General features: G+C 41.2%; 1 protein-coding gene across 4 annotated transcripts in view; it reads left to right on the forward strand.

Annotated features, from left to right (window-relative positions):
* The first annotated feature begins 961 nt into the window (after window positions 1–961).
* Window positions 962–27,746, forward strand: part of scn1a (sodium channel, voltage gated, type I alpha subunit) — a 138,631-nt gene continuing 111,846 nt past the window's right edge. For all 4 annotated transcript variants that reach the window (XM_012971277.3, XM_031892943.1, XM_031892942.1 and 1 more), the window contains exon 1: window positions 962–1,471. The gene's annotated coding sequence lies outside the window, so the exon portion shown is untranslated. The remainder of the gene's footprint in view (window positions 1,472–27,746) is intronic.

The following is a 27,746-nucleotide window of genomic DNA, read 5'->3' on the forward strand; positions in this document are numbered from 1 at the left end:
GGGCTGTTCTGCCCCCAATAAGGGGTAATTATATCTTAGTTGGGATCAAGTACAGGTACTGTTTTATTATTACAGAGAAAAACGGAACCAGTTTTAAAATTCTGAATTATTTGATTAAAATGGAGTCTATGGGAGCTTTCTGGATAATGGGTTTCCTGATAAGGGATCCCATACCTGTATAATCTATTCTTCTATATATTTAATTGCTTTATTCCTAAATAAGGAATGGCCATGAATTAGGCCAAATAGTAAGAGGCAAGAGGGCCCTCTGACACCTGGGTCCACTGGGAATTTTCCTGGTATCCCTGTGGGCCAGTCCGACACTGTATGGGGCCAATAATATGAGGGCTTGTTGATTTTACTCTGTTATCAAACATAAAGCAACAGACATTATTCTGGTTAGGTGGGACTTGTAGTTAAGCAACATGTGAATAAAATGGTTGAGCAACTACCTTTAACCCCTAGCCTGCCTGAATCTTGCCAGACCACATGCTGCCAAAGGGCAACCTGGAAACATAAAATCTATGGTGCTGTATATATTACGTTCTGTAGCAGGCAAAAGGTTAAGGTGAGCAGGGAAAACCTAAATAAAAGGTGAGGGAGAAAGTATATCCCTGTCAGCTGTAAACAATGGATGTTAATGTTGGAAAGCTCCAGCTGCTATAGAAGCCTGTGCTTGGCAGAGAGTCAGTCAGCACCCAGCCAGACACACAAGAGGTGAGAAGTAATGGCAAACATGGCTTTGCATAGACCATTTCCAGAGGAGGCTCCATTTGCATTTGGGCTTTTGTTGGAAGCATCAGCAGTTGAAGTTATGCAAAGCTCCCAGATGCATTGTCATGCTATGTCTATGTCCCCAGCCCCTTCTACTTACCCTTTCTCCACAAGTCTAGAAAATCTGTCCTCTGCCAGGGAGGGGGGGGGGGCTGCTAGTGACATCACTAGGGACCATTTCCTTGGCTTTCAGTAGTCTCAACAAGCGCTGTGCAAACCAATAACGCTGAAGGGGTGGGAATAGCACAGAGACAGTGCTCATCTGCCTGGGAGGCACCTTTTATCTCTCTGCCTCCTGCTTACCCCTAGCCCAGCTATTGTTTTCATTCACAGCCCCCTCCTGCCCCTGGAAAGGTGTCTGGCTTTGTCATTGACGCTGCTGCTGCTGCTGTTTGTCTTGCTGCTGCCGCTGCGTTCTGTCGTGTGCGACGTTTTCCCTTCCTCCTCCTTCTATAGCTGCCACTGACAGGATCCAGGAGGGACACGCCTGGCACAAGCGGGACACAGAACGCATCTCGCTGGAGGGGAGGGGGAATAAAAAAAAACACACACACAGACTGAAGAGGAGAGAAAATCGTGAAAACCCATCCAGCTGTGGAATAAAACACTTACAGTCGTCTGGATGGACCGAACCTAGAAGCTCTGCTTTCCCCCGATCCAGAGGGAGGCGAGGAGAGCGCATCGTCTGTCTGCTGGGGTGAGTACAGCGCTGCTGGTCCTGATGCTGAGCTGGATCCGCCTGGGGAAGCGGCTGATGCTGATGGATTTCATCTTGAGGGAAGGGATGGGGCTGGGGGGGGGTATAAATGGCTATTTCTAAGGATACAGGGCTGTGGAGGTGCGGCCGTCCTGCTGCTGGTGCTAGCTGTGGGCTCTTTACTTAAATACTGGAGATTAATCTGGAGATTGCAGGGCCAGAATGATCATTTTCTATCTGTATGTATGTACCCAGTTACATAGTGTGTATATATACATGCAGACATGTCTACACACATATAAACAGACACACACACACACATTATATATATATATATACACACACACACATAAACATAGAAGACACCTATTCTCTGTGATGATGGGGGATGGGCTACATACAAGGCTATAAGGGAAGATGTTGCTTGTGGGGGATAGTAATTATCTTGGTTTAATTAATTAACCCCTTGGGTACACAGGGAAGAGGCAGAAGTGCATTGTAGAGGACCACAGGCCCCTCCATAAGCAAAAGAGAGGACCTTCTATTAGTAATTTACATTTTATGGCTCTCCTCCCCCTGCTCTACGCCATCTACTCTGCTTTTTTTTTTTTTTTTTTTCCCTTTGAGAATGGGTGGTAGAGACCATTTCCAGAGCGACCAGCCCCAGAAAAGACCAAGGCTTCAGAGGGGATTGATTACTTGTATTATTATTATTATTATTGTCGTTATTATCGTCGCACTGTTGGCGACTATATATTGCCACTTGCATATAATAAAGAACATTTTGAAGGTCAGCACAGCACATGCTAGGAGGTGTGAGCCCAATACCACAGAGACTGTGGCTTTTCAACTAAGGGTTTGCTGATTGGTTAGATTTGCTCATGTTTTTTTTTATAGAACAAATGGTAAAAAATAACATTTACCAATTATTAGGATTATCTGGATTTGTCCTTGTGGAAATAATAGGCTTCGGTGGTATAACCCTTTCATTTGTAGTGTTCTAATCCAGTATGATGCATAGCCTTATTTTTCACCCAACCTGGGGCCATTTACTGCTATTTGAACTACAAATCCCAGAATCCTCTCAGTTAAGCATATACTAAAGTGTTTACATAAATAAACAGTCAGCATATTTACATGTGTTACTGAAGTCCTTGATTATACAATATTTTCATTGCTGGCTGTCAAGGGCTGCTGGGAAGTGTAGTAAGACAACAGCTGAATGCATGTGATTAACACCTTTAGTTGGGCTTATGGAATATGTTGGTGCTCAATAAATAAAAAAGAAGAATCATTTGTGTTTAACCCACAAATAACATTTCCAGGAACTATGAGAGCACAACATCAACTAGGCCTCAGCAGGGCCACCATTAGAAATACGCAGGCCCCATACAAATAAATGGCCAGCCCTTCCATGGCCAGCACAACGGCCCTAGGTAAGTTCCTAGGGCTCATATTCTGCCTTGCCCTTTTGGGAGCAGAAGGGGCCTAAACAGGCCTACAATTCCAGGGCCCAATATAAGTCCTGACTGTCTTCTCCAATTAAAAGCTGGATCAGACCTCCAAGGGCCTATTAGCGAACCTGGCATATAGGGCCCACTCTTGCAAAAATAAGGTGTTTCCACATGTTACAGGTGTAATATTTACCTATAGTGTTTATCGGGAAGGTCTAATGGGAATAGGCTCAGGCTGTGGCCCATAAGGCCTAGATACCTACAGATATTCTTAGTTATTCTCTGTTACTCTTAGTAGTATAACTTTTGCACCAATGGCAGTCCTGGCACCTAGTATTCCGGTCCTATTGCTGAAAACAGTGGGAATATATATATATATATGTATTTATGTATATCTTTATTTATAAAGCTCTACTTATGTACGCAGCACTGTAAAGTAGAATACATTAATACAAACAGGGGGTTATTAAGATAATAATAGATAAATACAAAGTATAACAATAAATACAGATAAATACAAGATACAGTTGCAATAAGTTAAGAGTCAAAGACACAAGAGGATGGAGGTCCCTGCCCCGTAGAGCTTACAATCTATATGAATATGTATTGCTTGTTCATGAATGGGTTGCAGTATATCACCCACTGCCATTTATGACTTTCACTGTCTGACAGTTACTTTTGTGAATAAAAGCCTGCAACCCTTGGCCTGATTTTCCTTTAAATGAAAGAATAAAGCATCAGCTTCCCTGCAACTCCCAGCCTCTGGGGAAAAAGTCACAGAGGTGCAGTGTGTAGCACAAGCACATCTCTGTAACCCTTTCATCCCCGAGCCACTCTGGCCAAACTGTAACTGCAATGGTTTCCATGACAACCAATATGTTAAACGGTTGTCCTAAAATTAATTTAGCACAATAGATATATAGGAGGGGGAAAGAAATGGTGTCGGGCGGAAGTGTACATTTTTATAATATGGTATAATTGCCTCCTATGGATTGTTTGCTCTTATAAATATCTGTCCTGACATACGCGTCCATTTGTTGTGCTGCTGAGCGAGCCACATTCCGACTCCGCAATCTTGAGGGATTGAGCCTAAGCACGGTTTAGTGAACATGGGCCACTTTGTATGTTGAAGGAACTGATGGTAATCGGAATTTACAAGGCATGGGGGATGGTGGCTCTTTCTAGGTAATGGCAACGCTCCATCTATCAAGCAGAGAAAGCCCAGGATTTGTGTTCCAACATTTATCTACATATCCATATATACATATCATCAGAAACACAGCCATTTATGTGTGTTTGTATATAAATATATATATATATGTTTACACTGATATAAGGCCTAGTTAACCACAAATCCCTTCTCAATTACCATTGTTACAGCCGTCTGTGGCTCAGTTTAGAGAAGCAGATCCCTGCTAATGCTACAGGGTATCAATCTTCGGAATAGATACAGTCCAGTATTAAATGACAGAATATATTGACATCTATTACACAAATAGAACATGGTGGGTAGCAATGTTGTGACAGTCTAAAATGGGTATTGTATCAGCTAATACACCAATCCCACTATGGTGCTTTGGAAGCGAAGCTATTCCATGTTCAGGCTCCATATTCCGGTGATTAACTTAATGCATTAATGCATTACCAAACAGGTATTAATTATTTAGCGACTGTGTTTTTTTTTCATTGCTTAATAGCCTTATCCAAGCTGGCTATTTCTCATGCCTCATATTGATTCAGTGGAATTATAAGTCAGGCTTGTGGTTTGTGGGGAATAGGGTTTTTTTTTTTTGGCCTCGGGAGGTTCCCGATCAGTCCATGTTGTCAAAGGTAATGTGATTGTATCTGCAAGGAAAGGACTATCCTTAAAACTGCCATTAAACCCAAACTGCCCTCCTTACTCATTAGATCTGAGAAGTATATACCCTCTAGGCTGTGGGGGGGGTTAAGATGAATATACATCTAATTAATAAGTAAAGAGTACAGTCATTTCATATATAATATAATTGATGGGGTATATAAAGACACTCTGTAGGTTTTTGCAACCCAAGGGCATTTGATATTTTCTTTTGTGTTTATTATATGACTGGGAGCTACCAAGGTGCTTGTTTGAGGTGAAACAGGACACTTTATGGTGCTTTTCCACAATGATGGCTCTGTAGGTGCTCAGATTTGTACACCCAATGGCACTTATTTTGGAAAGGGCAGAGGGTCAGGTTGGAAGAGCAGTAAAGCAGCTCTTGCAGGAGTTGGAGTTCCAACAGGAGTCACGTGACAAGTCCACGTCCCTTCCCTTTTATACTGGATGCAGGTTGCACCCACCAATGTGCCTCTTAAAATGTGGTTCAAATCTCTCTGCCTTCATAAAGGTTTTAAAGATTTGTGCCTGATCTGACAAATAAAATAAGAAAAATGGTACAATTAAGTAATTGTACCATTTTTCTTATTTTATTTGTCAGATCAGGCACAAATCTTTATATATATGTGTTGGATATAGGGCAGACCTGGTGCCAGGGTGCAGAGTATAGGAGCCCTACAGCTGGAGAAGACGTGCCTATTGCATGCTGACAGGGGAAAGTTTGTGTTTGCCCAGTTATAGTAAATAACCCGTTCTATCTTTCAGAATAGTTAGCAGACTTAATCGGCTAAACTCCATTATTTTAATATCATATGAAAAAAAAATCACTACTCCTGTAGTTTCTTCTTGAACTGTTGCTCTTTAAGATAGATGAAAACTCATTCTCTTGTGCAAGTTATCAGTTGCTCCGAATGCAAATAAAGCTTTCCACAAGCAAAACATAAGGCTGGGAAGGGCGGCTCTGGATAAAGGAACAAGAATTGCGGCTCCATCTGCCCATTCATTAATTCAGCACTGGACAGCTCCCACTGATACAGCTAAATGCAAGTATGTAGAATGTAGTATGTAATCAAAGCAGTAACACATGCCAAGCAAGCAGTTTTTTTTCCTTTATTTATTCTACCTGCACCTGTCTGGAAAATGCATATCACTGATTGGTTACCGCCCAAGCCCAAATTGGCCCAGAATTGGTAAATGAGCCAGTATTCTACTGGAGAGAACACATGGAACATTAACCCTTGTCATGAAATGTGATATTACATAGATATTAGGGAATGCTATACATTTATCCTGTTTCATGCTCAGCCCCAGTTGTCAATAATAAGTTATGCAAAAGACTTTAATTTGGCTGGAGGTCAGTGCTGTATAATGAATGCATTGCTAACGCTTTCCGATTGAGATGAATCTGTTAAATAATTGGGCTGAGTGATACATTAGGCATTAAAAATACAATGGTAATTCCCACTAGTGATAGGGGAGTATAGAGACATGGTGCAGAAGGAATTGCATGTGTTGTATCAAGATGACAAATGTGCATTATAGCATCTAACAGCACATGTTATGTTTTAGGCAAGTATAAATATGCTAAGACTGATGTTTAAACACATTTATTGGGTGGAAAAATAAACACCTAAGTGCACATATCCTTAATTAGCTGTCAAACTGCAGCACACAAATGGCTTACGCTTTAGTTATGCATTTGGTTTAACAGGCTGCGACACTACATTTACTTTACTATTTAGAAAACCCCACCACTTACGCAGTACAGTGAAAAGTAAAACTTTTTAACAAAAAAAGCCATCTTTTATGTGCCGGACCTGGGATCCCAAAGACAGAAGAGAGAAGGAAGAGGATCTCTGAATCCCAGTTACCCTGGGCTGGTGCGTTTTTCTCCTAACAGGAGCACCAGCCTGGGGTAAAAGGTAAGCAATTACAATCACTGGGGGGGTGCCTAACATTCAACCCCCCCAGTGATTTTTACCTTCTCTTCTCCTTTAAGCTAATGGTTTGGGCCCTTTAGACCAATTCGGCAGCTTATCTTCCCGTGTGTGAAAAAAAATTAGCCAAATGTCGATCAGACAGGTTTGATTTTCCAGTCTGAACAAGGGCTGAATCAGTTCATTAATGGGGTCCTTGTGCAGATGGCCTGTATCCCCATAGGCCCCAGTCCTAGGGCTAAATGATCAGATCCGCCTGATATCGCCCATCTTAGCCTTAATGTATGGCAACTGCAGTGCCAATCCCAGGGCTGCTACTGCCCCCTCTCTCCCTCTCCGTGCTTACAATTTTAGTGACAGAGGGGGCCAGATTGCTAGCACTATAGTGCTTTATTAGTGTTTTAAAAAGCAAACATTTGGCTCTTAAAGTTACCAGAAGTGGCTTTTTGCTTCCCCTGGTAAATGGTTGTTACCTTTCCTCATGGCAGGAGCAGCCCTGGGTCACCGATAAATCAAGCCATAAAGACAGGGTTTTGCACCCTGAGCCTGGATGCCTTGGGTGGCAGTACTACTTAACCAGGCTATGCCCAGCCCATGTCCCAGGTATAGAGTTCTGCTAAATGCCAGCAGAGCTGCATACATCAAGTTAGCAAATTCTTCCACCCCGATCAATAACCCGCTCCATTCTGGTGTGCAAAGTACTGCACCCTGGGAGCAAAGTGCAGGGCAGAGTGCAAACTGCACAACACAGGGTGGTGTTTACCTGTTTTTTGCAATTGACACCCTGCTCTGCACTTTGTAAATGAGTCCCTATATCTCTTACCCCCACTAGTAAGTGTAATAGGACACAGAGTATGGAGTGAGCATTGGGTCTATAGTATCACTGCCTCTGACTGCAATCCATCCCCCATAGTGGTTATAGTGCACCATACTTTGCTTTAGATTTAGGAGTTCCATTTTAGGAATACTATGTTGCATGCTGATAAAAAGCTCCAAAGTGTTAAGTTCATATCAGGTAGTCTGTGTCTTCATTTGCAACTTTGTGGTAACCCCCCCCCCCCCCCCCAATGCCCCAGCCATGGAATACAACAGAGGTTCTTTTCTATCCCTCTTGCTGTTGCAGTTTATACTTTTATTATTCTGTAATACAAAGAAACACACATTGCCTCTGTTTTTACAAGTCTTTCTGCTTCTCTAGAGATTTCAGCCTCTCCCAGGTTGAGCTGCCTGACCATTTGTTCCTTTTTGTTTCCAATTCTTGCACTTTCTTTTGACTGTTACACCCTTTGTAGTGCAGTGGAAAATGTGAAGATCACATTTATTTCCTACAGTTTCCTTCAGGAACATCTACAAACAATGCCAGTGAAAGGAGCAGAACACAAAAAGATGAAAAAGATTCAGTAGTTATTCCTATCATTTATTTCTATCCTATGGATAGAAAATGAGGGTTCTTTTTTTCTCCCCTAGTATTTTTTAGCTCTATGTTTTATTGGGTTTTGAATTTTATTTTATTGGTTTTACAAAGGAAAAAAAAACAAAACAAAACAATGCAAAGCCAAATAAAATTACACATCACATAATGAATTGAGCTATAAAAACGTGATACAAAAATTGAAGTTATTGGTTGTAGCAGCAGTAGTGTTGTACTGGCTCACCGGAATACCATAAAAACTCCCACTGGGCCCAGGTGTCAGTGGACCATCCTGCCCACCCAACCATTTGCCTTGTAATTCTATACTAGGGCCTTTGTCCAATTCTATATTAAAAAAAGAGAAGAATGGGAAGAATAGATAGATAATATGCAGGGAGAAATGATTGAGATGGTGATCCCCAATGCTTTGGATGTTGCTCCCAGTGGCCTCGAAGCAGGTGCTTATATTTGAATTTCTGGCTTAGAGACAAGTTTTAATTGCATAAAAAACAGGTGTACTGGAAGCAGAGCCTCCTGTAGGCTGCCAGTCCCCATAGGGATTCCAAATAGCCAATTACAGCCCTTATTTGGCACCTCCAAGAAGCTTTTTCATGCTTGTGTTGCTCCCTAACTCTTTTTACATTTAAATGTGACTCATAGGTAAAAAAAAAGGTTGGGGACCCCTTTATTAAGGGGTATATTTATCACGCTGTGTAAAGAGTGGAGTAAAACATTACCAGTGATGTTGCTCATTGCAGCCAATCAGATGCTTCGCTTTGGTTTTCTAACTGTTGAAATCTAATTGCTGATTGGTGGCCCTGGGCAACATCACTGTTAATGCTTCAGTAAATAAAGTTTTGAGAATGGGCCTGAGGGTTAAGGTTTTCCAACATGTAGAATGGCAGTATATATGCATTACTTAGGGGCTGATTTACTAAGACACGATATCGAATCCGAATTGGAAAAATTCCGATTGGAAACAAACATTTTGCGACTTTTTCGTATTTTTTGCGATTTTTTCGGCGTCTTTACGATTTTTGCGTAAAAACGCGAGTTTTTCGGCGTCTTTACGATTTTTGCGTAAAAACGCAAGTTTTTCGTCGTCATTACGAAAGTTGCGCAAAGTCGCGATTTTTTCGTAGCGTTAAAACTTGCGCGAAACGTCGCGCCTTTTAAGTTTTAACGCTACGAAAAAGGCGCGACTTTGCGCGCAAGTGTTAACGCTACAAAAAATCCCGACTTTGCGCAACTTTCGTAAAGACGCCGGAAAACTCGCGTTTTTACGCAAAAATCGTAAAGACGCCGAAAAAATCGCAAAATTACCGATCATTACGAAAAAAACGCAATCGGACGCATTCGGCCCGTTCGTGGGTTAGTAAATGTGCCCCTTAGTGTATTCGCTTCCAGTACCATTATCTCATAGAATAGGCCGGATGTGGGGCGCTAAGAATATTTCATTTTACTATAGGCATACTCAATGCACTATCCCTAAAAAGGAGGTTGGTCTTTGTAAAGCTCAGTTGCCCCTAGTTGGGGTTAGTAAGGAAATTATAGACCCAATTTGCCTGCACATTATTGTATTTATACATTTTTCTACAGTGAATAGCAGCCATATGTTCCATTCTCTGAACTTCTTCTACTCGTTGTGGGTATCACCCTTTTTTCCCACTTCAGGCTTATTATTCTCCAGGCCCCTGTTAGTATATGATTAGTTAACCTCTGCACCGCCTTGGTAAAATGTTGTAAGGGTTTATCCAAAATATAGACCCAAGGGTCCAGAAGTATTTCAGACTAGAGACCTATAAGGGGCTATCACAGAGCAGGGCCACACTATTGGGATCATTTAGGAATGTTCAAATCTGAATTTACTTTGCAAATTCAAAGTTATTTTGTGCAAAAACTACCAATTTGGAATCATGGTTTCTAAAGCTCGAATATTTGAGATTTATTAAGAACAAAAAATCTTGAATCAAGACTTTGGCATCTGAAAGGAAATCCATGTAGAAGCCAATAGGAGTCTACCTAGGCTAAATGTATGCCGTTTTTTAATTCGAGTTATTCCAATTTTCTTAAGAGTTTGGAGACCCATTGATGGGTAGGGTACAAATTTGCTGCATTGAGGTTTTTTTATGGTTTGATTTGATCAAGTTTATATTCAAATTTTTAAATAGATAAGAAAACATTCAAGTTTAAAATCCACAAATTAAAAAAAAAACTAATAAATAAGCCTCACTGTGTGCCTTCCATGCCTATCTGGTGTATTTGGGAAGCATTATTGTTTTTGAAGCAAACTTATGGGGTTATGTAAAAAAAAGGCACTAAGTTTGCCCAGGAACAGTAACCTATAGCAACCAATCAGTTGGTAGCATTTACTGGTCACCTGTTTAAAATAAAACATCTTATTGGTTGCTATGGGTTACTGCTCATGGGCAAACAGTGTATTTTAGTAAATATGGGGGTTTGTGTCTTGTGTGTATATATATATATATATATAAATGTTTTTATTATGCAGCCTGTGGCACAAGAGCCTTTTTGATCACTGCTCCTGAGTGGAGGACTGGGATTGTCACTGGGAATTACCCATGCAAGGAGATTGACAATGATGCAAGTAGCCCCCTGCCTTCAACGAACAGAATTTGTTGCAGGCCTGGGGCTAATTGCTCAGCTTCCCAATGATGTTGGTTGGGAAGAGATCCCCTGTGATCTTTTCACTACTCAGTGATCAAAATGTGCTAAGACAAGTCTGCTGCCCTGCCATATTTGAAGTTGCTGATGGGTTAGGTAGAGTAGAGCTTAAATAGTCCTGTATATCTCCTAATTTGGGATCAATATATTGGAGATAAATTAATTTACTACACAATCACCAAAATTATTTTAAACCAATACAATTTAGAATGGGATTTAGTGACATTCGGGGCCACTAGAATCTGATTTGGCTGCAAGTTTGGTCTGTGTAGGATTAATGTTTAGGTCTTTGCTGAGAATGAGACCCCTCTGTTTTGGTCCTGGAACAGTGATTTCATTGGGCTGGAAACTCATCAGCCACACTATTCTTTCTATTGAAATGAACAGAGTGATGTGTGCACTTTGTGTGCCAGATGCATCAATAGGAGCTGCTTCATTTCTGGCCGATGGGCTGCCATTTCTAGTTACATCCACCTTTGTCAGCTGTGTATGTTTAGTGAGCTATATGCTTCAAAATCATGACATTAAGCTAATTTATAAAAATATAATTATTTAGGGGAATTTCTGGTAAGCTCCATGCTCATTTCATCATCCCAAAGGTCAGCAAACCCCATCAATTTCATGTTATTTTTAAGACTCCTGTGTGGAAAGAGCCAATGGAATGAGGGCTGAGAAGAACTCAATATATACCAGGCAACAGTTCCAGCCGATAGCTATTGCTGTGAAAAGTCCCTTCCCAGATGCTCTTTGGTTCTTAACCATTCTCTCTTTCTTCTCCCATAAAAAACCCCCACCTTAATTCTCCTCTTTTGTTGCTGATGGCCCCATTTCACTTTTGTTTAAAGTATTGACTTATTTATTGGTTGATTAGCCATGTGGCTGTAGATAGAAATCTGCTGTGCTCACCATGTTTTTATGGCCTTTAGTGAAAGCAGCCCCTAATTTAAAGAAGTCTCCATATGTGTCTCATATCTCAGACCCGGATATTATCAGAGGAGCGGCGTTTTTAGTAAATGGAATGTTAGACCTAATGGCCTAAAGGTCCCCAAGCTGAGGAACAAAAAGGAAGGGGTTTGGAAGCCATTGTCTTTAAGCACATAACCAAAGAGCATTTTCCTTAGTTACATTGTCCCTTAGAGATTTTTAAAAAAGGAAATTAGTCATTTTTATGTGATATCACCATTACATGATTTATATATTTTTTTTATTTTCAGTAGATATTAGTCCTTAATTTTTCCAGATACAAACTGGGCAACGTCATATACAGTCTTAGGTTTTCTCACATACAGTAATCCATAGCATCCAGTCAGATATTTCAGAAGCTGTCCAGTAAATGCCACCTTCTGATTGGTTGCTATGGGTTACCAAACAAGCAGCAAACTCAAGGCCATTTATTATATTACACTCAAAGGAAATAAATATTTCCTAATAGTTTTGTTCCATCCAAACCTTGCTGGTCTACACCTAACATTATTATCAGGGATAATTCCACTCATATTTGCTCTCTCAGTTTACAATGTTTTTAATGCCTCAGACACTGGGTTGAAAAATGAATTATGATGTCATACAAAGAGCATAGTGGACAATTCTGGGGTATCCCGGGGGCCATAAAAAAGCTTTTGGAGGGCCAAATGTAGCCTGTCTGTCTGCAATGTTGTTCCCTGCTTAAAGAATCAACCTCCGATGCTGACCTGCAACTCCCAGCATGCATTAAATAATATAATAAATAATATTTATGAGCATGCTGGGAGTAATAGCCTAGAAATATTTGCTAATCCATAGGATACAGTGGACAAAATAAAATTAAAAAAAAATGTTGGCATGTGTTCGGCGGTGCTATGATATCAAAGAGGGACATATGCTTACAAGTAAAATGTTAAATCAGGATCTCACCCGTAGTATAGGTGGGCCCAGGTGCTCATGCCCCAGACCTTCAGCTTAAGGGAGAAAAAAAAAAAGGCAGGCACTCCAGGATTTCGGTAAAAAAAGGGTAGTTGCTCACGAAAAAAATAAAGTAAAATCACAAAAAAGTTTATTAAACTAACACATGGTACAAATAGCCCTTCGGCGGTGCTATGTTCAAGAGAGACAGGCCCAATAAGACCCAATAAGGATTATACTGTTTTATATACAGATTCTGAGCACTAGCAACAGAGCTCTATAAATGGCTCTCTGAATGAGGCAAAGGCTGTACATTCAATGCTTTAATGAAGCTGAGCGTTCCATTCCTGAAAGTCCGTGCATCACAGAGCTGAGGAACAGAAGTCAACACTGCAAGATCTGGGTTACACGGGTCAGAATTAATTTGAGCTCTTAAATGTCTGATGGTAGGCACATAATTATAGCTGAAACATGAAATTCATGTTGTATTGTAGATTAGACTGATCCATAGAATGTGGAATTCATTAAGGAACACAATGCTTTGAAAATAACATCCTGTAAGAATCTAGTCTATATTCTTTCCTTCTTTTAATCCCAGCACTGCACCAAACCACCACTGGGTACTATGGTTTGGCCCTGTTATAGATCTAGTAAGAAACTGCCGATGGCCTGCAATACCAGCATAATTCAATGTATTAAACCATGTGTTAGAGATCAACAATGGCTGGAAGGTAACTGGCTGGTCATCGCTGATTTTCTGAATATAGTAGCGAAATGTGTCTGTTGCAATCAGGGTGGGCCACAATGTTTCTATCCATTGTGGCTTTGGCTTCCATAAGCCCCAAATACAGCATGTCACTTATGTAGTTTGACTTTCAGTTCCATTTTCAGACGGTGAAGTGATTGGATAGATCCTTTATGATATTGCCAATATTCTCACCAACTATAGCATTGGAGGAATATTGTTTTGGGATCCAAGTTAGAAGAAACCTTCCTATACCGAACTCTCCAACACATTAAAGGAACTTGTATAAGAGTGAAGGACAAGTAAAGGCATGGGACCTGTTATCCAGGGATCAGATAAGGATCCTTCCAGGAACTTGGATCACCGTACCTTCAATCTGCCAAAAAACATTTAAAAAATTAATTATAGACCCAATATGATTGTTTTGCCTCCAGTAAGGATTAATTCTATCTTAGTTGGGATCAAGTACAAGCTACTGTTTTATTATTACAGAGAAAATGGAAATCAGTTTCAAAAATTTGAATTATTTAATCAAAATGTAGTCTATGGGAGACGGTCTTCCCATAATTTGGAGCTTTCTAGATAATGGGTTTCTGTAAAACTGATCCCACACCTGTATTTGGAACCATGTGTCATGCATTAGTGCCACAATGTGCCGAGGCTATGAGAGCGCCAAACACACAGTATATTATAGGCTCTTCTCAATGAAGCCCTGTGTCTTAAAACCATACAATATAACAGAATTACAGGGAATTGGTACTTGTGACCATAGACAACAAAATCTGCATCTTTTACATATTTTATAAATTTGTCTTCCCCTGTGGCTAGTGGGATTGTATTTCTTGTACAAATATCTGTGTGCCCAGCTGGCATTTATACATTTTTGTAGGGTGTAGAGTGCAAAAAATGGGAGCAAACTGCATTTTTTTTGCTCGTTTCCACCCTGCGCTGCACTTTGTACCCAGGGTACAGGTCTGGAGCACAAAAACCCGTTCAACCCCCATTAATACAGTGCTGTCTGCATTTGACAGTGCTGTATATTAATGAGTGGTGGGGGAAACAAATAGGCAACCCCTCCTGTGCCCACTAACTACATCATTACACTTTTATCGTTAGGCCTGCCGTGCCTTCTCGCATATCTTGCATGAGTATCCCCAGCAGTGTTAATGTTTATGGGATGGAATGCTTGTAGCATGATTTATATGGGCACAATTGATCTCACCTTGGAACAGATCTATCAATTAGCCATTTTTCTTGCGCGTCCCCAAATGATGTTGATGTAGAGTACGGATGTTGCCGTTCAACTGATAATATATGGGCTGTTGTTTACAGTATGGAGGACAGAGGATTTTTCTCCCATCCCATCTCAGCGTTGCCTAGGCAACCGTTTGGTGTGCTTGGGTAGCCTGTGTGTCTGCTCGCTCCCCGCAAAGTCGAGCGTGTGCAGAGATTGCTAATTCAGTTATTCAGTTATGGCAATTCCCAAATGTACCGTAAAAGCAAATAACGGGGGGAGATAAAAAATGAAAGCAATAGAGTGCAAATGGGTTCGCTTGACGGATTCTGTGTTCTGTGTTCTTAAGAGAAGTCACATAATAAAACAATGATAAACAACAATATATTGTATTATGGTGACATTTTATGTCTGTATGGAAGAGTTTTCTTTGCAATGCTAAGATATCTGGTCTCAAAATAAACGAGTGTCTGAGTATATATTGTAAATCGGACCCTAAGCTGGGGTAACTGACAGAACTGGAGTAGGAGTCAGCAGAAGATGGGGAGCTACTGGGGGCACCTTCATAACCAGAGATCATCACTGCTAAAAGGCTGTGGTTGCCTTGGTCTGGTACAGAAACCCAAAACATTTTAGTTCTTCTTATGTGAGTTTATAGCTAGGTCTGTATAAGTATGTGCATATATGTGCACCGGGGTTCATTTGGATGAACTTTGGTCTTTTTTCAACCCAACTTAACTACGTGAGTATGTAACTATGTAAAGATGTAATACATCCCTGATGTCCAGTCATTAAACTCAACATTGGTAAGAAAAGTATATTTTTATAGGGGCTGATTATTAATGCTTGGAGCGCAAAATTTCACCCCAAAGTGTTCATTTAAGAAGTATTTGCATTCAAGGCATATCTGCACTAGAGTCCTTGACAGATGCAGTCAGGGAGACCTGTGTCCCCAAGACCCAGTGACCTACAACCCAACCCAGGCCAGTGACCTGCTATGTCCCTTTTTCGGCTTGTTGCCTGACCCCACCTGCAAGGGGTTAACTTTTTTTTTTTCAACCTGGAAACTGAGAAACTATAAGCCAGAAGTGACTTCGCTTAGGAGGCGGATCAACTAGGTCAGGGGAGGGTTTGGGCAAGAGCCTGCACTGTACCCGGGCACCCAAGCAGAGTAACCGAGAACCACAATGCTCAGTGAGTCAGGGACTTTCTGCCTGAAACCCAACTGCTTTGCAGCTATTCCGTGGGTACTCACGGGCATCCAACTTGTTGGAGGAGGTACTCTGCACCTTGTGAAGATTAAAAGTCAGGTGCAAGGTACAAAGTGCCAGTGGGCGTAAGGCAGGTATAGGGCAGGCAGGGCTCATTTGCAGCCTGAACCCACTGCTGGATAGGGGAGGGAATGCCTATATTCTTCCTCCCAACCACGAGGCTCCATTTTGGAGTGAAAAGACCTAGGCCTTTGGGCGCTCACCCATGGGGCATAGTGGCACTTGGCATGTATGATAAAAGGCCCCTCATTCCTGCACAGGAATATATACCAGCCATTATGCTAGATATGCCAAATTAGAGGTTTTGGGAGTTATGTAATAAAAGACACTAAGTTTGCACAGGAGCAGTAACCAATAGCAACCAATCAGCAGGTAGAATTTACTAGTCACATGTTTAAAAGCAAACATAATGCCTTTTATTACATATGGGAGTTTGATACTTATGTAATGTATTGGTAATGGTAAGATTCAACAGCAGCTAATTACTTGTGTTTACTTTTTTGTGGTATAATTATGCAAAATGATCAAACATCTGGAAATAAAAGAGACCTTGGATTGGCTAATGAAGATGATAACATTTGCAATTGTTTCATTAAGGTAATTGCAGGGGTGCAAAACGTGGCCAATAATTACTTAGTAGGAAGACTTAACATGCCATCAACAGTGAGAAGGCAGGGACAGGGAAGACCACGGTGTAAAAAGCGGAGCTTCCATGTAGAACTGTATCAGAACATATAATGAGGAGATATACCAGAGAGCTTTCTACCATCCAAATAATCAGAATTACTAATATATGCCTGCCAATGGAAAGCTAAGAGTAATACATAGTGAATGCATGTTCTGCTTATAGCTCTGGTATATAAATAGGTGACCTATAGGGAACTTTTAATGTACATTCATATTTAGAAGAATAGTTTTTTGGTGTCAGTATCACTTTAATGCTCCCAACTCCAATTGCTGGAACAGAGAACAGGGAGCCAGATTTACACAGATCAGCTGGGATTCTCATTGGAGGATTTCTTGCGTTTTAATGCAGCCGCTGGCCCTGGAGATTTTGAGGAAAGTTTTGGAAAAGTTTTATTGTGCAATATTGCTTAAGGAATACAACCCTGATGTTCCTGGACTACAACTCCCAGAATGCCTCAACCTTTATTATATGTTACATTATTCTGGGATTTGTAGTCCAGCAACAGCTGAGTAAAGTTTGTTTGAGCAGCGCTGTGCAGCAGGGTTTAGTTTCCCTTTAAAGTTTAGATTACAATGCACCAGTAGCTCTTCAACTGGTGACCAGTAGATTGCATGTGTTTGAACAATTTTCTAATTTCCTATATATTTTAGCTCCTTTTTAATATCAGTGCTGGAGATCATTTACTGGAGCAAGGGATAAAATAGAACATTGGATGCCCATAGGTCATGTACTTGATACTGTAGCTGCCAAGACAGGTCCAGTTTATTATATTATTATATTGTATCTCAGAGGAGCAATCATCCTCAAATAAAATTGTATTTCATTGTTATTCTATTATGTAGAGTTAATTTGAACCAGCCAAATGAGTTGATTTCACGACATTTTCATTTTCTCGTATTTAACCCTTTTGGTTTACTATCTGAAAGAGCAGGAATATCTTGTAGAGAGAGGTATTCAGTGATGTATGTGCATGCACCATAGGGCATTATACCCTATATTATAGCTGAGATAATTACTATCTAAGTTTACAAACATGTGGCCATATTATATGAGCCAACTTTGGACACGTTACTCACTTATTTTTATGAACCCTAAACACAAGCATTTCCCTCTCTTCAGAATTAAAGCCTCTAGAACTCCTGCATTATTCTATATTGATCATTTATCACCCACTCATGTATCACCCACCCATACTCTGATTTTATTATTTACCCTTATTTTACTTAAACATGCTTCTCCGTCCTGGATTTGAGCTGAGCAATGATGCCTTCCTCCTTCCTGGCAGTGCCAGCACCTATTCACCTGGCAAGCACTGACTCCTACCCATAGGGTGTGTTTAAGGCATACCAACTCACACAGTTTTGGAAATACCATAGCATGAAGACATGCAAGACACAGGGGGCCTGATTCACTAAAGTGCGATAAGAATTATTGCACGCTTTTTTGCGTTAAATAAGTCACGATAATTATTGCGCGATTCACCTTAGTATTATCGCGTGCGTTAAGTCGCCATTTTTGCATGCGGTATTTTTCGCGCTAGTTTTAACGCATGCGTTAATTTTTGCGCTGAAAAGAATACGATCGCATGATTCACAAACACTTAGGTGCGCTAAATATCGCATTGGTCTATGCGAAAATTAACACCTACAGGCAGGCGAAAAATTATAGAAAAGTACAGTAAATGAGTTTTTGCCAATAAAATATGGACTTACAGTGTTATTTATTCAAGTATGTGTCTTTTTACTCAATTTTACTAAAGTCTTGGCATGTATGGAATTTCGCTACTAATATACAGTACTATAGAGGTGAATATTTTGTCGCGATAATATACAGTACTATAACGGTAAATATTTTGTCGCGATAATATACACTACTATAGCGGTGAATATTTTGTCGCGCAAAATACATTACTGTGTACGATTATGATTTTTTTTATTTGTTAAATTAAAAGTTTTTATTTTTCTACTTTTGAACTGAGTAATGTCTCATTATTTTTCCTTCCTTGATATGGTATTCTATACTTTCATGTAGTTTCTCCTATACTCTTACATTTATCAGTAACAGCATCAATATGCTATAAGGGTTAAATGTTTGCAAATATTCTGCCAACAATTTTGCCTTTAGCCCATTTTGCTGAATAGTAAAACTTCCATTAATTAGTACGTAGCGTATTTTCTGGCGAGTGGGATAACTGCCAATCCAATGTTTTGTTGCCAGAATAATTGCAATATTATATTTGTTCCCGTTTAATAAAGTGCCCATAAAATATTTGCCATTTATTCTGTGTCTAAAATCTCCCACTTAATTTAAGCCACTTTAGCAAACAGACCCCTAAGTATTTGGCTAAATATTCTTAAATGCCCCCCCATTTTATTATCTCTAGCTATAAATAGCGCGTGTTAAAACGCACTTTAGTGAATCGGCCCCAGGGTGTATTGAGTTGCCCAGTCTGTATGTATTTATAGACTCAGCATTGTCTGTTAAATGTTGAGGAACCTAATATTCAAAAACTTCTGCCTGAAGGATCATAAACCTTTTCTCTTGGTATATGTTTAGTATATGATGTCTAGGTCTTACAGAGCACACACAAGATATAAGCTTTATCTGCTCTATAAACTGGCATTCATCTTATACATTTACAACCCATCATGCTTTCAAGTTGTTGTCCATAAAGAATCAATGGTTCCTAATCCTTCTCCAAGGCAGAATGGCCCAGGTGATCATCTCTTTGGTTTCCAAGTATGGCTGGTTTTAGTGAGAGCAAGCCTGTAAGTATATTCTTAAACATTGCACTGAAAGAAAAAAACAGCAATATTAATATTCTTGATAGAAAGATTTAGGCTAATTAGTCTTTCATAATTAGAGACAGAACCTTATAATTTCACCCACATACATTTACTCATTCCCATTTTCATGCCTGGAAGGGAATACTTGGAATCACTTCTGTTTATCCACATATACACTCTCCTGGGTCACTTGACCCCCTAAGTTAGTGGGTATGATCTTAATTATATATATTAACATGGGTACCTTGTGCTTTTTTGGTGTTGTGATAATGAAATTCAGCTCCTTTTTGATTGCTTTGGGTTAGTGGATGAAGTAGCTTGATCCATATGATTAAATAATGCTTTTAGCATCTAATTGTGTACTCTTATTTAGAGACTTGGAAGGCAAATCATTTAGCAATGCTTTTGATACATCTTACTTGATAAATGAGTTTAGCTGAAATGGTGTTCTATTAGTTGAATGGTTTCACTGTAGTCTGAAGCAATGGTAGCTCTATACTTCTGTTTGAATTTGGAGGGGGCAGGAATTACAAGAACGTGGTTTTGGGGGGGGGGGGCAATAGTCATAAATGGGGATGGCCAGATACTGTATATGATTTCTAATTTGCTGGTCTGTTTTGGAAATATAGCATTAGTATCATAGGCCACAGTTAGGATTGGACTGAGATTCATAATAGGTTCTGGCATCTTGGTACACTAAGGCCCAATAAATAGTCATTGCCTATGGCAGGGATCCTCAAACTATGGCCCGTGGGCTGGTTCCGGCCCCCCTAGGTGATTCACCTGGCCCCCGCTGCCTCCTCACCCCTGGCTACTACCTGTCTGCCTCATCACGGTGATGTGAGGACGCAGCAGGGAGCAGGAGGACGCAGCGGGGGAGGAGGGAGTGGGAGAATGCAGTGGGGATTGGGCCGTAATTTGAGGACGCAGCAGAGAGGGGTGAGCAGGCAGCTGGGGCAGGCCGTAGTTTGAGGAATCAGCAGAGAGGGGTGAGCAGGCAGCTGGGGCGGCCCGTAGTTTGAGGACGCAGCAGAGAGGGGTGAGCAGGCAGCTGGGGCAGGCCGTAGTTTGAGGACGCAGCAGAGAGGGGTGAGCAGGCAGCTGGGGCGGGCCGTAGTTTGAGGACGCAGCAGAGAGGGGTGAGCAGGCAGCTGGGGCGGGCCGTAGTTTGAGGACGCAGCAGAGAGGGGTGAGCAGGCAGCTGGGGCGGGCCGTAGTTTGAGGACGCAGCAGAGAGGGGTGAGCAGGCAGCTGGGGCGGGCCGTAGTTTGAGGACGCAGCAGAGAGGGGTGAGCAGGCAGCTGGGGTGGGCCATAGTTTGAGGACGCAGTCGGGAGCAGGGGATGGGGGGCGTGGTTTGAGGACTATAGCCCGGCCCCCCAACAGTCTAAGGGACCATGAACTGGTCCCCTGTTTAAAAAGTTTGAGGGCCCCTGGCCTATGGCATCTTACAGCAGAATCCAAAGATTGCCAGTTTGGCCAAAGTATTACTGTAACCTATAATGGGTGACAGTCATGGCAAATGCTGTATTTGTGTAAACAGTCTCAGAGAGTAGAGACTGTTTTCTCTTTATGTTTCCTTCTTCTTTGGCCTCTGGTTAGTTTAAGGATTTCTTATAAAGTTTTGTTGAACTCATAGAAAACTTCCAACTTATTGAACACATACAATATCCATGGACATCAATAGAACATCACCAATTACTTATGGCCAGTTGCTGGCACTCGTCCTGCCAAGCAACTATGAAGTTTCAGTATTATAAATATATATATAGAATACAAAGTGGGGAGCACACCAAAAAAGTTCTTTGCAATACCTGGGTGCCAGAGCAGGGTTGTAAAATAGTGCTGAGCACTGTCGGCACTCACAGGGTTTCACGATAATATTCATGGAGAGACTCAGAAATAGATGCAAACGGTGAGGTTTATTAATCCTACGTTTCGGTTCCGTACTGGAACCTTCGTCAGGTTCACCCAGGTTCCCTTCCCTGACGAAGGTTCCAGTACGGAACCGAAATGCAGGATTAAAAAACCTCACCGTTTGCATCTATTTATGAGTCTCTCCGTGAATATTATCGTGAAACCCTGTGAGTGCCAACACTGCTCAGCGCTATATATATATATATATATGTGTGTGTGTAATTATCAGTAGGATTTGTCATCATTTTCATTATGTACTTGCCTATTGTACTCAAGCTAGTTTAACAAGTCATCATTCAAAGAGGCTGACCTAGCATGACAGTATAATATTTACTGCTAGAATTGTATAGTTTAAAGTATGACACAATAAAATTATATATGTCCTTAATATAAGAGGCTGAGTCAAGGCAAAATACCACCTGCTTAATTCCTGAATAATCATAACCACAGTACTATTGCCATAATACAAAGCTTTAATTCAATGTCTAATTCGTTGCCTCAGTATTTATATTGTGTGGTGGATAAAAACTCCATGCTGTGTAATCCTACTGAATACAATATGGTATTTTGCGAATAGCTTCACTTTAGTTCATTCACTGCTGCTACTACAGAGGAATTATTCAGAATTGCTTCTGAGAATTAAAGGGGTCACTTATCCTCTTCCATAGTTCAAGCAAATACTGCCTTTCAAGTGATCTTGGGCTACACCAAGCGGCCATATGGGACTTCATACAGCAAAGTGGCTGCCATGTAATGATAGCCAGTACAAACAGGAATTCTGGGAGCTTGTGTCCAATCTGTTTATTATCAGTATGGCTCATGGATAACAAAAGCCAGTGCTAGTCAAGACTTCTAGACCCTCTACCATTGCAACTATTTGCACCTCCAGTCTGGACTAGACTAATTGGTGCTTGAAGTTGTACCTATTTTGGCCCCACAATGTGCTTCTCTAGGTACCACCAAATAGCTGCTTTGAGATAACAAAGGGGACTGCTCATTCAGGCTAGTACCCCCTGGGCAGTTAAACTATAGACAAATTGACTTGATATTTGCTGCAATTGCTTTGCTCTGAAAGGGAAAATCTGGCCTCCAAACCACAATTTGTTAAAGAGCCCCATACAATACAGAAACCCCTAATATACCTATCACTGTTATCTATTCCTTCAAAAACTATGAATAAATACCATTTTTATATGCTGAAATCCAGCTGCAAAACAGTTCTTCTCTGTCTGCATCATTTGAAATTCTGGCAGGGGAGGAGGGTCTAAAACATTGATGTTATAAATTGTAACAACTTCTCCACAGCTTACAGACAGCATGCAGGAACTATATAACCCACAATGCATTGCACTGTGATGTTCTTTTCCTTATTGACATCACGTGTGCAGGGAATTGTGGGATTGGGAGGAGGCAGGCTGAGGACAAATGACTACTGTTGCATTTTTTGGGAGTTTCAGATCAGCAGGAGAACAGGAGGCAGGGCTTAGGGAACTGTTCCAAACCATATTATTACATTAAAAATCATGAAAAGGCTGCATGTTTCTTAATTGATGTATATAGCAAAGTTGCTTGAAATTCTGTTTACTTTATAAATTGCATAAATTGTGTTGTGATGGAGTTTCCCTTTACGTCTCAGTAGGGTTCTATGGAGTTGAGGTCGAGGGACCACAACAATCATTCAAATGCATTTGTGTCCAAGTGGCTTGATGTTTTATTTGAAAGAAAACTGATTCAAGAAGGGCTGCATCTTGTTGCTTTAGTTTTCCACCTGGGAATGCTTAGAATCTCAAGAGCAAATAGTTGGAAAAATAATTGCCAATATGCTGGATATTGATATGAATAATCAGCATATTGCCAATTATTTTTGACCTGCAATGTTAAATAAATCCAGACCAAATACCCCAGGAACTGACCAGTTGGAGCCTGAGAAGTCTTTCAGGCAGAGGGCGGATATTTTTAAATCTAATCTAAAGACACTTATTTATTCAGTAATTAGAATGTCCACATATTAAACACAATGAACGTGATGATGTCAGGAACAATGAACCGTTGCCCTTTTATTATAATATATTTTACTCGCCACCCGGTAATTAGAAAATGGATTCTGCCATTAGCTGATTTATGTCGGATTTCAGAGATCAATACATCATCATAAGCAGCCCCTCTAAGAAAGTAACCTCATTATAACAGGTGTATTCTATATGTACATTCTACATACTTATGGGTTGGGACTCAAAAACGGGTCTTCTTGCTCATGTTCAGGGTTGGTGTCAATTAAACCTTAAAAAACATTACAATAGAAAAGAGTAAATAAACAAGGTTCATAACTGGTTCTAAACCAATATTTAATGCACAAAACTTACTTCCCAGGAATAGTTTGGGTCCTATGATCCGATGATGATACCGACATACCCCCCTAAACATATCTAATGCATAACTCTCTCCCTCATCTATTGAATTTCTGCAGGAATTACATTAAATTACATTCAAATTAATTGATACAGCAACATAAAGTAGTTAGATTCTGATGTATCTTAGGTGTAGCCCACTTTTGCAGGTTCTGTGGCACTACCTATTGGAGCACTATACTTTGGCGCTACAGGAGTCCTGAGCCCCCGCTTTCTATGGGGGTTTACAGGGATTTCTCCCCTAAATGGCGTGCCTCCACCCAGGGATGGTGTTGTGGAACTATAATCCACCCCCCTGGGAAACGATCAGCTTGCTATGCCCCTCTTGGGACCCACGTACTCCTGGCAGATGTACCCCACCCTGGGGTTATTCCTTACCAGCGTGGTAGTGGTCCTCTGGGCTTGGCAGATATTCACAGCAGACACAGTATTGTATGTGAAATCGATGCAACGGTTTATTAGGCAGAGACCTCTCGAGGAGTGGCACATATATTGATACAGCATGCAGGGCATATCTCCTTACTACTCATTGAGACCCTTTTTCTGTTGGATCACTAACGGTACTCACACCACGTGCTCCCTTCTAGGTGATCTCCCCGGTACTCGCGCCAGGAGGCACCCCCTCTTGGAGCCCTCCCCGGTACTCACGCTAGAAGCCTCACCACAGGGACCCACACCGGTACTCTCGCCTAAGCACCCTCAAATCCGGGCTCCTGGACTAGCGGTGACCTGTACCACCTACCTAGCCACTTGTGGCCCTGCACTCCAGCAGATGTAACGCTGGGAGGTCTTAACCTCACTACCACTCCTGGAGGGGCGATGTCTGCCCATTCTAACCTATGGTGTCCTACATATCACTCCTTGATAACAAGTTGTCTAATTCCAGGCAGTGTCATTCTGTGGCTACTAAAGCAAATAAAGTGCTGTCTTGTATAAAAAAGGGCATTGACTCAAGGGATGAGAACATAATTTTGCCCCTTTATAGGTCCCTGGTAAGGCCTCACCTTGAGTATGCAGTGCAGTTTTGGGCTCCAGTCCTTAAGAAGGATATTAATGAGCTGGAGAGAGTGCAGAGACGTGCAACTAAACTGGTTAAGGGGATGGAAGATTTAAACTATGAGGTTAGACTGTCGAGGTTGGGGTTGTTTTCTCTGGAAAAGAGGCGCTTGCGAGGGGACATGATTACTCTGTACAAGTACATTAGAGGGGATTATAGGCAGTTGGGGGATGTTCTTTTTTCCCATAAAAACAATCAACGCACCAGAGGTCACCCCTTTAGATTAGAGGAACGGAGCTTCCATTTGAAGCAGCGTAGGTGGTTTTTCACGGTGAGGGCAGTGAGGTTATGGAATGCCCTTCCTAGTGATGTGGTAATGGCAGATTCTGTTAATGCCTTTAAGAGGGGCCTGGATGAGTTCTTGATCAATCAGAATATCCAAGGCTATTGTGATACTAATATCTACAGTTAGTACTAGTGGTTGTATTTATAGTTTATGTATGTGAGTATAGATTGGTAGGTGTGGGTTAGGTGTGCTGGGTTTACTTGGATGGGTTGAACTTGATGGACACAGGTCTTTTTTCAACCCTATGTAACTATGTAACTATGTAACTATGTAACTCCTGGAGCGATCTATTACCAAACTTCTGACTAAGCTGTACCTGGGGTACTCCTGCCTGGAGCAGTCCCCAAAATGTCTGAACCCTGTGGCCATAACCCGAACTACAGGTATACTCCCTGTTAACTATTGACAGCCCAGTCATCCCAGTGTCCCTGTTACCCAGCGCCACCCTGTGGCCTGTCCTAGGGGTGTCTGTCCTAAGGGCCCATTTTTGGTAAACCCCTACATAGGAAACATAGGAAGACTATGGGAAAGTTCTAGACCCAGCAGCTTTGCCGAGAATCAGTTCTCTGCCCTCTGCTTATATTTGTATTGGCTGGCAGTTTATATACTGAACAATTGCATTTTAAGACATTATATCCGCTGCCCGCAGACACAAATATGTGCATGTTTTGTAAAACAAATTATTATTTAGTTTTCTAATGTACACTGTGTATTAAGATAATGCAAATATGAAGCAGCTATTTTTAAACAAGCAGATAAAAACACACAAAGGCTCATTGAAAAAGGGGTGGTGGGCAGGGTTCAAAGTGAATAAAAAAAGATCCAAATAATCCATATAGTTTTTCCCAAAAAGCACCAGACCCCCCTTTTTTGGGTCCTCAGTAGGGACTCTTGTAAGGACTGTGAATGCTCTGCTGGCAGGTAAAAATAGGAGGGAAGAATGTAGGAGGAGGGCAGGAATCCAGTAGCATACCAGGGATCACATACAGTAGTACAACTGGAGCCCTGTACCTGTACCAACTACTGGAGTCAGGCTTTAAAGGAAAACACCCCCAGAATGATATATGAGATTTGAGATAGTTTATATCATATTAAGTGGACTGTTAAAGAATCTTACCAGAATATATGTTTCAGTAATAATTGCCCTTCTGCATCTTTTTCCCTTGAGCCGCCATTTAGTGATGGTCTGTGTGCTCCCCCAGAGATCAGAGATAGCAGGGCGAAGCGTGGAAGTAAAAGACAGAACTTTGTCCATTAATTGGCTGATGTGACTAAACATGTTTGTGTGCACCGTGAATCATATGATCCCAGGGGGCGGCCCTTGATACTTAAAATGGCAATTTTCTATTTAGGATTACCCAATGGCACATACTACTAAAAAGTATTCTTATGAAAATGGTTCATTTAGATAAAGCAGGGTTGCCCCTTTGTCTGAATCAAAATCTGGGTAAAGGAAGTGGGCCTGCTATGTCAGTGGGTAGGTTTGTGATGTTCGGTGGTGGGCCGGTAATGTTTTGGAGTGTTTGAAACATGACATTGGGGGGCAGGGATCCACACGGATCTGGAGAATTTACTGGTTTTTGAACCAACAGCAACCGGATGCAAAGTTTTCGTGGTTTAAAACCATGCAGGTGGTAACCTGAGTTTCCTGCAAGAGAATCACTGTGAGTGACCCACCAGGAGTTGCATGGAATTGTGAATTACCATACAGTGAGTTGGGCAAGAAAATGTTCTCTGTGCCATTGAGTGGTAAAGCTCCATAATGACTTTATATAAACATAGGAAAAATGGCCCCTACACAAAGTGGTGAGCTTATCATGATCTCATTCTAACAAGCTGAGCCCTCAAACTGGTGGCTGATGATCTCCAGGGATTCCCTTCATTTGATCAGCGCAATCTGGCTAGCCACATGTTAGCACAAATTGCTTAAAAGGCCTTTATAGCATTAAATCAGCACTCAGCATTGCAGTTAGCACAGGGGAATTCCAAAGCTGGTGAAATTGTATCTGGCCTTACTACTAATGACCCAAGACTCTACAGTTGAACCTTGGAAGGAGATCTGAATGCATTGGAGGCTGAAACTACAGCCTTTGCCAGAAGTGCCTTTAATCCTCCAAATTCCCAAAGCAGGGATAATTATCTAGCGTACCGTAAATACTAGTGATGAGTGAAATTTTTTGCCAGATATAGGGGCAGATTTACTAATCCACGAACGGACCGAAAGCGTCCGAATGCGTTTTTTGCACAATGATCTGTATTTTCGCGTTTTTTTCATCACCGGCACAACTTTTTCGTATGTCCCGTGATTTTTTCATCGCCGGCGCAACTTTTTTGTATATTTTCCGTGACTTTTTTGTCGCCGCCGCGAAAAAATCTAATTGGTTTTACCGCCATTTATTATCGCTCAATGCGAAAAAATTGTGACGGTGACGAAAAAGTCGCGCAAAATACGATAAAGTCGCGACGGGGACGAAAAAGTCGCGACAAATACGAAAAATCGTGACGGTGACGAAAAAATTGCAAAATTTTTGTTTCCAATACGATTTTTTCCCTTTCGGGATTCGGATTCGTGGATTGGTAAATCTGCCCCATAGATTAGTGGCATATTTTTATTGATGCGCTGTGAATTTTTCTGCGGCAAATTTTTGCGCCAATTT

This window comes from Xenopus tropicalis, chromosome 9 (genome assembly GCF_000004195.4).
Source record: "Xenopus tropicalis strain Nigerian chromosome 9, UCB_Xtro_10.0, whole genome shotgun sequence".
NCBI lineage: Eukaryota > Metazoa > Chordata > Amphibia > Anura > Pipidae > Xenopus > Xenopus tropicalis.